Below are 18,539 nucleotides of genomic sequence, written 5' to 3'. Positions count from 1 at the left end.
TAAGACGTGTGCACGCCTTATATGACAGTGTTCTGGAGATGCTGTTCATGCTCTAAAATACTACACAAAATTAGGTGTGGGCACGTCTTATAAGGGAAAGTCTTCAACCTATGAAATTGTGAGTAAAAAATGGCTCTTCCACTCATCACAGAGTACACCTGCAACCTACAATAAAACGTCCTCTGCCGAAAAGAAATGAAATAAACCTAAATTTTTTGACATGTAGAAAACCACAAAATGAATCAAAAATTAAATATAAACGCTTGGATTGCCTCTCAAGTAGCACCTTTCTTTTACGTCTTTGGCTGGTCTAACTCTTTGTGCATCAATCTTCCTGGTAAATTGGATCAATCAGTTGAATCTCCTCATAGTATAGGCAACAAAATCTTCAATTAAAGGCGCAAGTCTATGACCATTCACCTTAATTGTTAGTCTCTATACTTTGAATTTCAATAACAATATGATGAAAAATATTCATACAACAAATGGCCCAATCGATCTAGATTTTAATTTACCTGGCATAAAGTTCAACCTTGAGTTAGAGAGCAATACCTTTTGACCAATAAAAAATTACTTGCAATATAATAACTTGTCATGAAAGTACTTAGTCCGGTTTTTATACATTATTATAAGCTTCTAACTCAATCTCCTTTTTATACATTATTATAAGCTTCTAACTCTTGGAGTTGTAACTTCCTTTCTGCTTCAACCTTGCTAGCATTTAAATTACACTGCTTAACTACCCAAAAAAGCACGATGTTCAATTTCAACTGGCAAATGACACCACTTACCATATACCAACATGTAAGGTAACATTTCAAATGGAGTTTTGTATGCTATTCGGCATGCCCAAAGTGCACCCTCCAATCACAAACTCGAGTTCTTTCGATTAGGTTTAACCATTTTTTCCAAGATATTCTTACTTTCCCGATTTGAAACTTTAGCATGCTTGTTGGTCTGTGGATGATATGTTGTGCTACTCGATGATGTACGCCATATTTTTGCATTAGTGCTCCAATAATTCAGTTGTAAAATGGGTACTACCTTGATCACTAATTATGGCTCTTGGAATTCCAAACCTACTGAAAATGTTAGACTTGAGAAATCCTACAACAACCTTAGAATTGTTAGTATGAGTAGCTTTTGCTTCTGCCCATTTCAAAACAAAATCCACAAGCAGCAATGTATAAACAAAGCCAAAAGAGCTAAGAAAGGGTTCCATAAAATCCATTCCCCATACATCAAATATCTCACAATATAAAATAGGAGTTTGATGCATTTCATTCCTATGGAATAAATTACCAACCCTTTGACATTTTTCACAACTCTTGTAAAATTTATAAGCATCCTAAAAAAGAGTTTCCCAATAAAATCCACTGTCTAAATTTTTTCTAGCTTTCCTTTTAGGACCAAAATCTCGACCACATGCATTGTTATGACAATAGGCAAGTATGGAATGAATTTCTTTATTAGGCTGTGAATAATCTAATTAGAACCTATTTTCCATAGGTATGGTTCATCCCATATGTAATAGTTAAAATCATTTTTTATCTTGTCTTTCTTTGCCTTAGTCATATCATGAGGTAACATTCCAGTAACTAGAAAATTCACAATATCATCAAACCAGGGTTCCTTAATTGGAAATGGTCCTTCCTCGGACATAAGTCTGCTCAAATGATTTGTCACAGAATTATCAGCTCCTTTTCGGTCCTTGATTTCTAGATCAAACTCTTGCAACAATAGAATCCATCATATGAGTCTTGGCTTGGATTCTTTCTTCACCAATAGGTACCTGATGACTACATGATAAAAAAAAACTATTACTTTAAACCCTAACAAATATGATCAAAGCTTACCGACAGCAAACACTATAGCTAAAAGCTCCTTCTCTATGGTAAAATAGTTGCATTGGGTAGAATTTAGCGTCTTTGATGTATAGTAAACAATGTGATTGTTATTTCCATTTCTCTGCCGAAGTACAGCTCCTACAGCATATTGGCTTGTGTCACACATAATTCAAAAGGCATGTCCCAATTTGATGATTGTATAATTGGTGCCGAATCAACTTGTCAAAAGCCATTTCGCATTCATCTCCAACATCGAATAAGGCATCCTTTGTAATAACCTTCATAGTGGTTGTTCATATTTGGAGAAGTCCCAGCAACGGAACCATGTCATGTCCTAGAGCTATGCCTTGTTGGACCACGAAATGGCATTTTTCATAATTCAAAACCAAGTTTGTGTCAATGCAACATTTCAAAACTTTAGACAAGTGATCAAAAGAATTGGGATGATAGTAAAATCATTCATAAAAATTTCAATGCAATTCTCAATCAATTCAGAAAAAATACTCGTCATGCAACTTTGAAATGTAACTGGTGTTGAACTTAATCCCTGATTTTGATGATAACCAAACAAATTGATGATTTAGACTAATGATTTTGCCTAAGAAATTGTCCAAAATAGGTGTCCAGTGCAAACAAAAGAAGCAAAGACTTATACCAAAAGGAGCAAAACGCTGCTGAGTTTATCAGATGCACACATCGTTAGATTGAACATCCGATAATTATCGAGAAAGTTTCAGACTAAAGCTGTTGGACATTCCGCAAAACTGTAAGACGTCCAATAGTCAAGAGAAACTATCGGACAGAAATGTCGGATGCAAATCACCTGGATCAGCTGTTCAATAAAATTGAAGAAAAATGTTTTGCTCTATGATCTCTATCAGAGGAAGGACATGTTGGAATGCACAAACTTCATGGGCTGTCCAATAGGTATTGATAAACTCTAGCGGATGCACAGAAGTGCACCAGATGTCCGATACTCCCAATGGCTAATTTCTTCTGCATTTAACGGTTGACCATTGGAGAAGAAAAAAAAATACTTTTTGGACACATAAATACCGTTAAATCTGAAGTTGTTAGATATTGAATTACACATTGAATACAATCTTCCAAGAGTGATTTTGAACAAAAATACTCACCTAATTTTTATTATACTCTTTGTGTAGTAGATAAAAAATATAGCTTTTCAATTGTGAGTAGGTACTCAAGTGTGTAGCTTAGTGAGGGTTTACAAACATTGTAGTAAAATCTTTTGACTCAACCAAGAAGTGTTTGGAGTGAGCAAAAGGAGATCCTTCCTTGTACAATTTGGTGTTCATCAAATTGAAGACACTTTCTAGTGAAGAATTGGATTTCAAGTTGGGAGCAACTTGGTAGTTCATTTAGTTTGCACTTTCTTTTTCATTTATTTATTTAAGCTTTCATTGCTATCGCTTATTTACTCTCTATCGATTGTCCTTCATGTAAGTGTTTGATCACCTCGAAAACTTGGTAAATTTAAATTATACTTCATTTTCCATAAACCAATTTACGATTTTAATCAACCTAATTCAACCCCCCTCTTATGTTGCACTTGGACCTTACAATTAGTATTAGAATTTGGTCTCCTGGAGGCTAAACTCAATCGGTTTAGGAGTGATCCATGGCAACCAATAATGCATTATTTTTAGAGGGTTAATCCATCACTAGATCTCCTATGTTCAATGGGGTAAACTATGTGAGTTGGAAGGATAGAATGGAGATATTTCTACAATCGATAGATATTGAGTTGTGATATATAGTAAATAAGAGACCCTATGAGGCCCCTACCATAGATGCAGCTACTACTAGACCTAGACCCAAAAATAGGCAAGAATTGACCGACCAAGACAAGATAATCTCACATTGAATGCAAAAGTCATGAATATTTTGTACAATGCATTAAATGCAAATGAGTCAACTTGGGTCAAAGGTTGTAAAACGGCTAAGGAGATTTGGGACAAATAGAAGGAGATAAATGAGGGTAGTGATAGTGTGAGAGAGGAAACGAATTCTCTTTTGGTCATTAAATACAAATCCTTTAAGATGGAACCTCATGAAAGCATATATAAGATGTATTGTAAGTTCAATGACATTATTAAGGATTTAAAAGTGTTAGGTAAGGAATATATCTTAAGTGAGAAAAATAGGAAGATTTTAAATGTTTTATCCAAAGATTGAGATAATAAGGTGACGACCATTGAAGAAGCCAAAGATTTGAGTACCATGTCTATGGAATTACTTATAAATTCTCTAACCTCTTATGAATTAAAACTCAAATCCAAGATTCAAGAAAAAGAAGATGCAGGGATGAAAAGGAGCATTACATTAAAAGTTTCTCAAGAGAAGGATGACTCATTCTCTTTCGATGGTGAAGATGTTGAAGTTGATGATAATGATTTGGCATTCCTCATCAAAAGGTTCAAGAGAATCTTTAGGAGGAGGAGATTTAGAAGAGGAGGATCTAACAACAGCAATCCTAAACAACTCAACTACCAAAGACGAAAGGGGAAGCAAGAGACTAACAAAAAGTAAGGAGAAAAATGCTATAAATGTGACAAATTTGGACATTACATGAATGAATGTCCCATGAAAAAGAAGAAGGAAGGCAAAGGAGAAAGGAGACAAAGATTCAATAACTTCTAAATCACATGAAATGAATGCAACTCTGATGGAGAGATTGAAGAAGAAAAGGAATCCGCTCAAATGGCCTTCATGGCCATAGGTGATGATGAGAAATCAACATGCAATTCCTTTCTTGAAAATGATGATGAACATGATAATGATCTTGAATTGTTTGTTGTAAAGTTGCATGAAAATTTGAAAGATTCTTATGCAAAAAATAAAGATTTGAAAATAAAAATCAATGCATTACTTTATGAAAACTCAAAACTTTTTCAAGAAAATGAAAGATTGAAAAAGAAAAATAATGACTTGGAAAAAGCTTAAGGTTGATATGGATTTGCAAAAGAAATTTGATGATAAAGCAAAACTTTGTGAAAAGATTAAGATAAAACATAATGATTTTAAAAAAAGAATGGATGATTTGAACGAGTTCCTCCAAGGTGAAAAGCAAAATTTTTCTCAAACACAAAAAGAAAAATTTACTCTTGGTGCAAATGAGTTTACTGTTTATAGAAGAAGAGGAACTAAATTTATCAAATCTACTTGTGTGAAGGACACTAACATTGTATGTAATTATTGTTGTCAATTTGGACATATGAAAAATGATTTTTATGTTAGAAAAAATGTATGGAGAGACATGAGATCTGTGTGGATGGTTAGAAGTAGTACTAACTCTCATGGACTCAAAAATGAAAAGATACCACATATTATTTCGTGAATTTATGTGTATATATGCTTAAAGAAAACCACCAAAAAGTTAAAGTGGTTCATTGATAGTGAGTGTTTAAAACACATGACTCGTGATCTGTGAGGACCCGTAAAACTCCCCTAAGTTATTTTATTTTATTTTATTTTATTTTTGCATGCATTTCCTTTATTTTACTTTACTATATTAAATTTTCAAAGATTTTTATAAGTGAGTATAGGTTTAAATAATTTTTCTAGTATAAGTTAGTTCATGATAAGTTTGAAGTGCATTATAGACGTAGGACCCGCTAGTGCGCTAAGTGTGATAAAAATTTTGGCGATTAGTTGAAATTTTTAAAGGAATTTTATTTTACAAGGTGTTAGGAGATGATTAGAGGTTAGCTATATTAATTAGTATTGGTAGACAAAAGGATGAGATTGAAACCCTAAAGTACCATTTGTTACAAAATCATTGGAAGTTGGACTTTGACTCAAGACCATCTTACCTTTTAATTAACCAATTTTTACCAAAAACCCTCTTCATTTCTTCTTGGCTTGGCCGAACAAAGGGAGAGGAAAAAACCAAAGAGAAACTTCATCCTTCTCTTCAATTTCTTGTCTCAATCTTGAGTTCCAACTGATTAAATCACAAAGTACTCCATACAAAGTGCTAGCTAGGGAGGATTAGAGGTGTTGGTGGAGTGATTTTTGAGGGGGAAGTACAAAGTTATCATCTTTCTAGTATTTCTAAGGTAACTTTTCAAGAACCCCTCTTTTACTTCTAATAATTGTATAGTAGTGGTTTATAGTTGTTAAATACGTAGTTTTGAGAGAGATTTCTTGGTTTAAAGTAGTATTATGGTAATTTTCAGTTTTAGAGTAAAATTTCTGCCCTCATGTGATGTTCAATAGTTGGCCACTGTTTGATAGCTTTGTTATGGGATATTTTGAGATTTTATAGGCTAGTTTAACTTGCCCAAAGAAAATTTCAGCTTAGGTGTGTGAATTTCAGATTAGGGTTTCTAATTGGTAGTAATCTGCCCTGTTTTTGCACTGTATATTCATTTATGTTAGAGGCTGAATCAGCTCTCGCTCAAAACATGAAAGTTGTAGAAAATGGTGTTAATAGCTGCCTACAAAATTTCAGCTCAATCGGAGCACTGTAGATTATGAAATGACCGAAATACACTTGACTGCCCACAAGCCTTGTTTCACGGATAGTTTTCTGTCCTCTCTGAGATTTCGATTTTTGACCATGAAAATGTATGATTTGGCTTTGGACGTGTTCATAAGAACTGTAGGTATATGTATTGGCTTCGAAATGCTATAAGAATCGTATATTATGCCGAAAGGTATGTTTTATAGCCTATGATTTGTATATGGAATTGTGGTTGATTTGAGATGAGTTTGGTGTTGAGTGTAGGATGGAAAAATAGAGAATTTAAGGGGAGGTGCTGTCCAATTATTAAATCGTTTGGTTCCTTCAAGTGTGAGTTAATTTTGATAGAAATATAGGGTTTTGAGGGTTGTTCATGTTGTAGAACCAATTGCTATAATTTTACTCCGAAACCACACCTTTATCTCTTTGTATTTGTAGTCATTTGAATAGGCATACGACTAGTAGTCGAGCCTCATTTGTGCATTCCGTTTACTTAGTTTTGGATGTGGAAATTTCAATTGTTTTACTTTGGTTTTTTTAGGGTTTCACGGTGATCAAAACCCTACCTTGGGATGAAAACGTTTGAAGTGGTTTGTTAGAACTGGTGAGTGTACCTGTGACGCCCCCACTTCTCCCAAGGGTGAACTCGAGGGTGTCCGTGGGACGCCTGCTTAGCTCTGATACCAACTGTGATGCCCCCACTTCTCCCAAGGGCGAACCTCAGGGTATCCGCGGGACGCCAGTCCAACTCTCGCCAGGACTCGGTACAAATTTAAGTCAAACTTAAAATAACCAGTCGATAGTAGAAGTCGAAAATATAGAGAAAGGTCAATTCCTTACTAAATGTTCAAGTCTTACATCAAAACTACCAAAAATATTGTACCATCCTAAAATATACAGCTTCCAAAATTGTCCAAATGAATACTTTCAAACTTCTAATCAAAGGCCATCAAGTTGACCTCTCCATAATTCCTTCAATTTCATCTCCTGTTAAAGAAAGCAAGTCTAACGGGGTGAGCGGATGCTCGTGAGGCCAAGAAAAGAAAAAAAACATACAAGCAGGTAATTCAAGTAACAATAAAGCTGACATGAGAGATAAAGCAATAACATTCAAGTAAATCCCGAATATTCACAAGATACATTCCAGAAGGGTACAGGAGCTCTTTGAAGCTCACTTCCATTTGTTTTACCAAAGTCCTATCCAATAGTCCGTAGAACTTTACTTATTCCATTTATGATTCTGAGTCGAATGAGAGGTACCTCCCACCCAAATCGGTGTGGTACATACTATCGCTCAGTGATCGATTATACGTTTATGGTCCTGAGTCGAATGAGAGGTACCTCCCACCCGAATTGGTGTGGTACATACTATCGCTCAGTGGTCGATGAGACATCGTTCCAATTGACTTATGCTTTGCTCATAGTTCTGAGTCGAATGAGAGGTACCTCCCACCCAAATTGGTGTGGTACATACTATCGCTCAGTGATCGATTATACGTTTATGGTATCTCCCACCCGAATTGGTGTGGTACATACTATCGCTCAGTGGTCGATGAGACATCGCTCCAATCGACTTAGAAAGGTTTATGGTTCTGAGACGACATGAAAGGTACCTCCCACCCGGATCGGTGTGGTACATACTATTCGCTAAGAGCTCACGAGTTAAACATATTCATGTACAATTACCAATCATTATTTATGGTTCTGAGTCGACATGAGAGGTACCTCCCACCCGAATCGGTGTGATACATGCTATCGCTCAGGGAACCGATTTTAGCACTGAGACGGTATGAGAGGCACCTCCCACCCGAACCGGTGTGGTACATGCTTCCGCTCAGAACTTACGAGTTAAACGTGTTCATGTTATTCAAGCATTTGATATATCCAAGCATTTAATATATTTCAGCATTTCAAGCATGAGTTATTCATTTCAAATGAGAACGAGTGCGATAAAGTACACACTCGGCTCGGCAAGTTTACGTATCATGTATAATACTTGTACAACTAATATCTCAATCACATAAGCATTTAACACATACTTGACACTCACCAAGTAGCAAGAGTAAGTAGGTTCAATTTGAAGTTCAAGCGTCCACCGTGGAATCCTCTTGAAGGTTCTCGTGTGCGCCTGAACAAATAATAATAGACTATCATTCAAATATCCCCACTATTGAGAAAGATCGTATCATAGTACAATCTTAGAAAAATCTCGTGAAACGAGCCTTAATTATCCTAAATTGAGACTCTCAAGCGGGGTTTCAAAGTACAAGAGAAATTAAGTCTACATCATGGAAATCAAGGATAAAATATTTGAATAATATCGAAGGAATAAGGAGTACTTAAAAAACTCCATTTCCTTGGAATTCGAAAAATTTCTGTTTTGACATAAATCTTTGAAAAATCGTATCTCATTCTTTGTAGGTCCAAAATTGGAAAACTTGGTACCGTTGGAAATCTTTTTGAAAGTACTAAAAGTTATTAGAAGATACATTTCCATGAATCTAAGTGGAAGGCATTAAAAAATGGGCTTAAATTTACAGTTTCAGGGTGCTCAGAATTGTGCTGGGGTTGGTTTTTTGCTAACTTTGGAAATTCGGTAAAATTCATACGTTGCTAACCAGCTTCCGAACTTTATAACTCAATTAGAGTTGCAAGTAAAGTTTAGGACAGAACAAGCGGATCAAGAATCCGAGTTTTGAGCACCGAGATACGGTCGCTCAAAGTTGGAGGAAAAACAAAACTCTTAAGCTAGTTTCCAGATTTGAGTTCCAAACTTTGGGACTTTAGTTTGGTAGCAAAATGGACTCAAAACGGCACCAAATTTGGTATGAATATACCACCATATAAGGGCCACTCCCTTACCAAATTTCATAGAAAAATATGAACGGGAAGTCGGTTAACAAAACCGTTGAAATCGCAAGAAGTTCGAAGGCTAAGCTGCCTTTGAGCTTTCGTTTTGCCGTTTTCCAAACATTTGGCCAAGAAATGACTCAAACATGATTCATTCCAGTAGGTAATATCTAAAATATATCCAAGGTACATTTGATAGGTGATTTACACCAAGAAATTTCGAATAACAAGTCCCAAATCATTGCTAGTTCAAATCTGTCCAAATGTAAGGTATTCCTTCACCAGACTAGATTCGAGTTTTGATCATAAATCACTCAATTCAACTCAGAATTGAGCGTGGTTGGTGGTGTTGAAAAATAGACTCATAAGGTTACATTTTCTCAGAATAAACCATTTTCAAAATCAGTCCATAACCAGCTCGTTCGTGAGCATTAAGTTGCAGCTCATGAGCTGCCTTCCAGGAAGCAACGAAACAGAACAGTGGATTTCAAATGAATGGTTTGGCTAGATCAAGTAGAACCAGGACATGAATTTTATACCAACGGAAAGCTAGGGATATCTAGTTTCCAATGCCACAAACGGTACTCGATTCCGACATCGGAGCAACAGGTTATCGCTGAAACAAGAAGACTGCCTGGGCAGTGACGGGATTCAAATTCCAGATTTTCAAGCTTTCGAATTTCCGACATTTGGGTGATCAAATCATGTTATTTTTCAATGAAACTTTTTACACAACTAATATAACATGTAAAAAACATAAAAAAGCCATTAGAACATCAAAATTTGGCATTAAAGTGCTTGAACAAGGCAGGGGCAAAATGGTCACTTTTGGTCATTGCACCATCTTGGAGTTTCTAACAATAACCCAACATTATACCACTAATTTAAACACTAAACCAACATAATTATCATCATCAACCACCAAATCAGTTCATCAACCAAAGTGGGAGTTCATAGAGTCCACACACCAAAATCCAACATAAATAAAGCTACCCACTTACATGCATGAGCTTATATGTGCAATAGAACTTCCATAAATCAAGATTTTAAAGCTGGATCGTCACTTACTTCACTAGATATTCAAGGTAGAAATTTTTGGCCTTCTTGAGCCAAAGAAAAACCGTGAGAGCAGCCTCCTTTCCTAGCTCAAAGTGCTCTCCAAGTGATTAGTTAAGTGTAGTTAAATTTTGGTGTGATTTGGAGAAGATTTGGTGAAGAAATGATGAAGGAAAATTGATGAAGCAAGTTTGGTTCTTGCTCTTTGAGATGCATGGCTGAAATGGAGGGAAAAGAAGAGATGTTGCACGCCACTTTAGTTGAGGAATTGAAGGGTTTTGATCTAGTGTGATGCACCCATGAGGAGCTCAATAATGTGTGGCCCAAAATGCTCCAAAAGTCAACTAAGGATAGTGCGCGTATACGCGCGCTTCGTGCTCAATTCCTTTCGAGTTCGTTTCACTAGTGCCCTAAACCTCTAATGTACTTTCATTTATACTAATATTATTCATTCTTAATAGTCTAAAATTTCTCAATTAATCGCGCGCGTAAAAACGCGCATTTCCAAATTAAGCGTGATAACGCGAGACTTCCAATAAATTTTTATAACGATAGTACTAATGATTATCACTTGAGTATTTAAACATCAAATTACCTATTTTAAGACCATTGTACAAGTCTCCAATTTTTCAAATTTATTGTACCCTCGATCGATTAAAATTTCCACACACGTTTTCACTATTTTCACTAAATGAGCTTCCAAAAATTAATTTTTGAAACAAGTCACTTTAAAAATATAATGAAACTATAATTCCATGTATTTAGGTCTAATAAGAATAGAAAATAATATTCGGGACCATTGGCGAAATAAATAATTAAATAATCTCGTAACAGGAGTTTAAAATAGGTAAATTTGTGAGTTCTTATATGAGTCGAGTATTAATTCCTCAATTAACTTTTCTTAATCTACTATTAATCATTTTTAATTTTTCAATATTAATACACTCCCGATTCAAGTATAGTCTCGAAAAATGTGCACTCGTTGTTCCAAACTAAACGAATTTTTTTTTTGAAAAGTGAATTTTCCAACGAAACGCTTTAAAAACATAAAAGAGACGTTGTTCCATCTAAATGGATTTAAAATGATCGAAATAAATAATTCGGAGAAAATGAGTGAATAATTATTTAAATAACCCAATAATATTCTATAAAAATAAGAAAATTTTCGGGTCCTCACATCCTTCCCTCCTTAAAAGGAATTTCGTCCTCGAAATTCACACCTTGATTTATAAATAATCCCAAATACTTTCTCCTCCCGTGACCAATTTTCACCACTTTTAATTGTCACTTTCAAAACTCACGCTTATTGAACTTAAATATTCTCAGGTGCCATTCATGATCTTATTATAGGTCTAAGGGCTTGTAGCAATTGATTACATATCCATATACACTATAAAATCAATTAAAAGTAAGGTAAATTTTTATATGCCATAAAAGATCATAGTAGTTACACTAAATTATAATAAGTTCATCAAATCGTTTCAAAAGAAAAAGGGGAAGCAACAAGATCAAAATATGTAAAGTCGCAATACCCAACAAAAGGATAGCATCCCCTACACAAACGATTACTGTCTTCCAAAAGTTCTAGTCTATACTAAGGTAAAACTACAATCCCTGTTTGTCGAGTAAAGTTAGGTTCATCCCCACTGGTAAAGTTTCCACTATTTGGATTTCTCTTACAATCATCAGTATTAATCACTACTTCTGGCACTCGACTGATTTGTAGTGAATTTAGCAGGTTGTTGAGAATTTCCTTCTCCCTTAGAAGCTCTAGGACAATTCGAAAACTTATGCTCGATACTACCGCATCTCAGACATTTTCCTTATTTTCTCTAGCAGTCGGCTTCAGTGTGGTTAATCTTGCCACAGTATCCACAAGTTATATGGGGAGTCACGGCTTGACTAGTTTGAAATTTCCTTTTTTGTTAACCTCGCCTACCCTGATTTTCTTTTGGCGGAACTTTACTTGATGGAGTTTCTTCGGATTTTTCAAGCATCTTCACTCCTCCGGCCCCTTTTTCTATTTTAAGGGGTTGGGTAGACCTCTCAAACTATTTAGGGGTATCGCTTGGGTTACCGCTCTTTCTAGCATGAAAAGTCTTAGATTGAGACTTAGCATTTTCTACCCTCTGTGGCTTATCCAAGGCATCCGTAAAAGTGGTAATCTGGGCAGCCGCTAGGGATTCTTGGATTTCTACATTTAGCCCCTGAATAAACCTTCTTATCCTTTTCCGTTCAGTGACTACCAATTCAGGGGCAAATTTAGAAAGTTTGGTGAATCGTTCCTTATACTCGGCCACACTTAATAATCCTTGTTTCAACTTTATAAAGTCGTCCTCCCTCTTTTCCTGTACAATTGGCAGGAGGAATTTGACATTAAACTCCCTCTCAAAGTTTACCCAAGTCCAAGGAGTTTGTTCTCTTTCCCACTTTGCACTAACAACATTCTATCACGAGCGTGCCGCCCCTTCAAATTGGAAAACAGCAAAATTTACTTGCCTTTCCTCGTTATAATCTAAAGTAGTGAAAATATTAACCATCCTTTCAAACCAATTTTCCGCTACTTCGGGATCAGATCCTCCATGGAACTTAGGTGGAGCGAACTTCAGGAATCGCTCCAGGGCTCTATTTTCACCATTTTCTTGGTCCCTAGGTTGGTTGATTGGTTCAGGTCCCTGGCGCTCAACTAAGCGCTCAAGGATATTGGTCATGCGATTAATGGCCGTAGCCATTTGGTCACCCTCTTCATTTCTAGGGTTTTGGTTTGGTCCAATCACGGATCCCTTACCTCTCTCGGGAGTGCGGGGTTGCCGAAGCCTACGCCCACGCCTCCATCCACGTCCTCGCCGATTCATTTAGCAAGATTCTAAATGCATAATAAAAGAAGAATGCATAAGCACATGAATTGAAAAACAGGTGCACATTGCGAGAACACTTTAAATCAAAACATAACTATTCGCATAAGTTAGAATTCATGTCACATGTTAATGTTCATAAAATGAGTTAATAGTATCAAATACAGGTCATAGGTAAGAAAGTGTCACAAATATATGAGTACATGTAGGCAAAATACAAAAGGTCTCACGGCAGCACCACCTCTACTAGACTAGGCATGATCCAAAGAAAAATCATAAGTCTAGCTAGGAACAAAACTAGAAGGATTCACAATACCAGGCCACATCATTCGAATGATTATAAATTTCAAATTCCATTCAAAAGCCTAAGCCACTTTCTAAATTCTTAGCCAAGAACTTCCTACGAGTACAAGTTTTCCTTACTAAATTCAAGATGAAAATCCCTATACAAGTTAGGGTAATAAGTCAAACTAAAAAGAATGTAAAGATGTCTCACTTTCAAGTTCAAGGTGGAGTCCAAAGTGGTTCAAATGGTTCAACTTTTCTTTTCGGAATGTTTGGCAAGCAAAAGGATAAAGGAAGCAAAGTTCCTAACTCTCAAACTCAACAATTAATTATTTAAATTTCCTAATCTTGATTCTCCCCCAATCTAACTTGAAGATTAAAGTCTTATAGTGTTTTGTGAGCAAAATGGTACTTAAGGTAAAATCACATTGCACTTAATACACAATCAAGTCCCACAGTCTGGCATCCTAAACTTTTAAACCTAGGACACTCTACAAAGATTTGAAACCTAAGCTCTGATACCAACTGTGACGGTCCCACTTTTCCCAAGGGCGAACCCGAGGGTATCCGTGGGACACCTGCCTAACTCTGATACCAACTGTGACGCCTCCACTTCTCCCAAGGGCGAACCCCAGGGTATCCGCGGGACGCCAGCCCAACTCTCGCCAGAACTCGGTACAAATTTAAGTCAAATTTAAAATAACTAGTCGATACTAGAAGTCGAAAATATAGAGAAATATCAATTCCTTACTAAATGTTCAAGTCTTACATCAAAACTACCAAAAATATTGTACCATCCTAAAATATACAGCTTCCAAAATTGTGTAAATGAATACTTTCAAACTTCTAATCAAAGGCCATCAAGTTGACCTCTCCATAATTCCTTCCATTTCAGCTCCTGTTAAAGAAACCAAGTCTAACGGGGTGAGCGGATGCTCGTGAGGCCAAGAAAAGAAAAAAAAAATATACAAGCAGGTAATTCAAGTAACAATAAAGCTGACATGAGAGATAAAGCAATAACATTCAAGTAAATCCCGAATATTCACAAGATACATTCCAGAAGTGTACGGGAACTCTTAGGAGCTCACTTCCATTTGTTTTACCAAAGTTGTGAGAACTCGTAAAATTATTATTTTTCGACTCCTATTTTTGGCTCATTTAATTATTTACTCGAATATTTGCTTCGATTATTATTTTCTAGCCTTATTGGACTTAAATACATGTAGTTATGACTCCATTATATTTTTAAAGTGACTTGTTTCAAAAATTAATTTTTTTGAAAGCTCGATTAATGTAAATAGTGTAAACGTGTTATAAAACTTTAGCCATTTAGCAGTACAATAAGCTTGAAAATTTGGAGATATGTACAATGGTTCTAAAATAGGTAATTTTAGGTTTAAGTACTCAAATGATAGTTAGTGGTACGATCGTTACAAGAATTTCTTGAAGGTTTCACTTTATTGCGTCTAAATTGGAAATACGCGTTTTCACGCGCGCGATTAATTGAGGGACTTTGGGCCATTATTTTGGGACAATTAAGAGTGGATAATACTTGTATGAATATAAGTGCATTAGAGGTTTAATGCTTGTATGAATATAAGTGCATTAGAGGTTTAATGCACTAGTGAAACAAATGCGAGAGAAATCGAGCCCAAACGTGCCCTATTGAGAATTGACTTTGGGGATGATTGTGCACCACACATTGTGTCTTCCTTAAGAAGCTAAATTTGGACCAAACACTCTCTCTCTTAGTCTCTCTCTTGGCCGAATTCTTAGCAGCAAAACACAACACAAAGTTGTCATTTTTCATCCTCAATTCTTGCACAAAACCTTCATAGATTCACACCAAAATTGAAGATCACTTAGCTTGTCACTTGGAGAGTTCATCTAGCTATCAAAAGGAGGAGCTATTCACAGTTTTCTTGGAGCTTCTAAGAACCGAAAATTCTGCCTTGGTCTTCAACTAAATTAGGTAATGATCCAGCACTCTAATCTTGGTTTATAGAGGTTGTCTAACACCTTTAACCATATGGGTGGTTGTGTTTGTTGGAAAATATTGGAAAGTGGGCTCTATGAACTCCCACTCTTGGGTTGTTGCTGATTTTGTGGTTGATGATATTTATAATGTTGGTTTAGTGTTTGAAATGGTGGATTAATGGCGTATAATTAGTAGAAACTTCAAGGAACTCATGGGATAGAAATTTTCGATTTTGCCCCTGCCTTGTTCGGTTATTTTAAGGCCAATTTTTGATGATCTAATGGCTTGAATATGATGTTTATATGTTTAATTAGTTGTGTAAAAATTTTCATTGGAAAATATTGAGGTTTGGTTGGGCAAATGAATTTCTTTGTGAAACTAGTTAAGCTGGAAAACTGTTTTCGTGTAGCTCTGTCCAGCGATAGTGTTTCGGCCGTAACTCTGTCCTCCGACGTCAAAATTGAGTGCCGTCAGTGGCATTTGAAACTAGACATCCACATCTTTCCAATGGTATAAAATGAACGTTTTGGTTCCAGGTGTGTGAGCCAAACCAATCGTTTTAAGAAGGCTGCCCTGTTTCTCTGTTCTGCTGGAACGATTTGATGATGCTGCAACTTTAGACTTAATTTTGAGCCAGTTGCATGCTGAATCTTAAAATGATTTCTTCTGTGAAATTATAGCCCTATGAATGTATTTTCCAACACTATCAACCATGCTCAATTCCTAGTTAAATTGAGTGAGTCATGATCAAAATACGGTGACTGCCTTGTTCTTGAAACCCCTTAGATTTGGACAGATTTGATGTGAGACTCGTTGTAGTCTTACTAAATGAATTTCATGGTGTTAAACACCTACCAAATGTACTATGTATGTTCCTTAGACTTTTTTTGCACAAATGAATCATGTTTGGAGGTTTTCCTTAGCCGAATGTTTGGAAACAGAGAGAAATGGAGCTAAAGGCAGTTTTGCCTTAGTAATTTCAAAACTTTGGTTGATTGGTTAACCTTCCTGAAGGTATTTTTTCACTAAATTTGATATAGAGATACCTTTCATATAGGAGTACTATACTGAAAAATTTGGTACCAATCCAATCCCGTTTCGATACCTAACTGAAGTCCCAAAGTTGAAAGCTCAAATCTGGAAATTGTTCACCAGTTTTGAATTTTTCCCTAACTTTGAACTACCGTATCTCAGTGCTCGAAACTCCGATTCTTGATATGATTTTTCTGTTAAAAACCTTACTTGCAACTCTAATTGAGTTACAAATTTCAGAGACTAGCTCGTAACGTGTGAATTTTACCGAATTTTCAAAGTTGGCCAAAAACCAACTTAAATCTGTCTTATGAACCTAAAACAGTAATTTTGACCCCATTTTTGATTATCTTCCATTTCGAATCATGGAAAAGTGTTCTAAGAACTTTTAGTATTTTCAAAGAGGTTTCCAACGGTACCAAGTTTTCCAATTTTTGACATATAAAATGTGAGATACGATTTTTCAAAATATCGTATCAAAACTGAAAATTTTCCGAATTCCAAAGGAAGGAAGTTTTCAAGCATTCCTTATCCCTTCGATATTACTTGAACGTTTATACTTGATTTTCCAAAATAAAAAAACTCAATCGCTCTTGTACTTTAAGAAACTTCAATTGAACCTCGATTTACGAGTAATTGAGATTCGTTTTCATGAAATTTCCTTAGATTGTACTAGTGTACAATCTTCCTTGATAATTGGGATATATGAGTGATGCTTCACTATTATTTGCTCAGACGCACACGAGAACCTTCAAGAGAATCCTACAGTGAACACTTGAACTTCTGAAAAATATTTCTTCTTGATTTACTCGGTGAGTGTCAAGTGTATGACTACTTGAACTCTATGGACTTGATTCATGCTTGATTTACCTGATTACATGTTTAGCCTACCTGGTTTTAAAAAATGAAGTCGTGTGTGTACTTTATCGCACTCGTTCTCATTTGAAACAAATGACTCATGTTTAACATGATTTGCCTGGTTTACATGACCTGAAATACATGCTTAAACCTGTCAAATGCTTGAATACATGACATGGTATGCTTTGGCTGCATACGTCATTGGAATGAATCTCTTCGACACTTACATGATGCATGGGGGACGCCTAAACTCACAGGCCGACCTTGGAACTCGAGCCGGCATGGGTTTGGTCGGGAACCTCGGTGAGTCATGAGATTCACATGATAAGGTTGATCTATTGAGAGATCTTGCTTGGCATACTCGTGAAGTATCGCCTTATAAATGTCATGCGGGTCCGAAACGGTGTATGGTGGACGGATGAGAAGTAAGTGGTGATCTATGGTTTGGAAATATCAATCCGGTTGACGGAGAGTCATCGCGGGAAGATATACGAATGAACTGGCAAAGCAAGTGGAACTTAGCTCCTGAAAGTTATCATATCCTTGAATTGTTTCTGTTTACATTTTGTTGGCATTATTAATTATTTGCAAGTTATCACTTGAACTGTTACTTGAGCTTGTTACCTGAACTATGTGCCTGTATGTGTGTTCTTGGCCTCACGAGCGTTTTGCTCACCCTATATATTTGTTTTCCTTAACAGGGTTGAACTTGGAGGTGTACTGGAGAAACCCTCCTGACGTGCTTTTGTTTAGAATTTCTATTATATTTTAGCTATGCCCTTGGTTTTGGGTTGTACTTCTGGAATTAAAATGTAACTTTTGGGGCGTGATGTATATTTGGGATTCATGATGTACTCTGAACACCCGACGTGCGGGTTGGTTAATGGATGAATATTGTTAAGTTTGAACGCTTCCGCATTTACTGTATTTAAGTTATTTACGTGTGTTGTGTAGTTCGATAATAAGCTTGAATAGAATTGCTTGAGTCCTGGCGAGAGTTAGGCAAGCGTCCCGCGGATACCCTTTGGTTCGCCTTGGGGAGAAGTGGGGGCGTCACAGTTGGTATCAGAGCTTAGGTTTTAGATCTCTATAATGTATTCTAGGTTTAAAAGTTTAGGATGCCGGACTGTGGAACATGTTGGGAAGTTAAGTGACAACTTGTGAAAATGTAAACTAGACCCTAGGTTTGAATTAGTGGATGGTAAGGAGTCTTGATCTTGTGTGATACATGTGGGATAGTACGAAATGATCAGACCTAGTTTATTGAAAATATCTGGACCTACATGAGCTTT

The sequence above is a fragment of the Coffea arabica genome, chromosome 5c (assembly GCF_036785885.1).
Source record: "Coffea arabica cultivar ET-39 chromosome 5c, Coffea Arabica ET-39 HiFi, whole genome shotgun sequence".
In the NCBI taxonomy this organism is placed as follows: domain Eukaryota; kingdom Viridiplantae; phylum Streptophyta; class Magnoliopsida; order Gentianales; family Rubiaceae; genus Coffea; species Coffea arabica.
The sequence above is the reverse complement of the archived record's forward strand: the minus strand, read 5'-3'. Positions refer to the sequence as shown.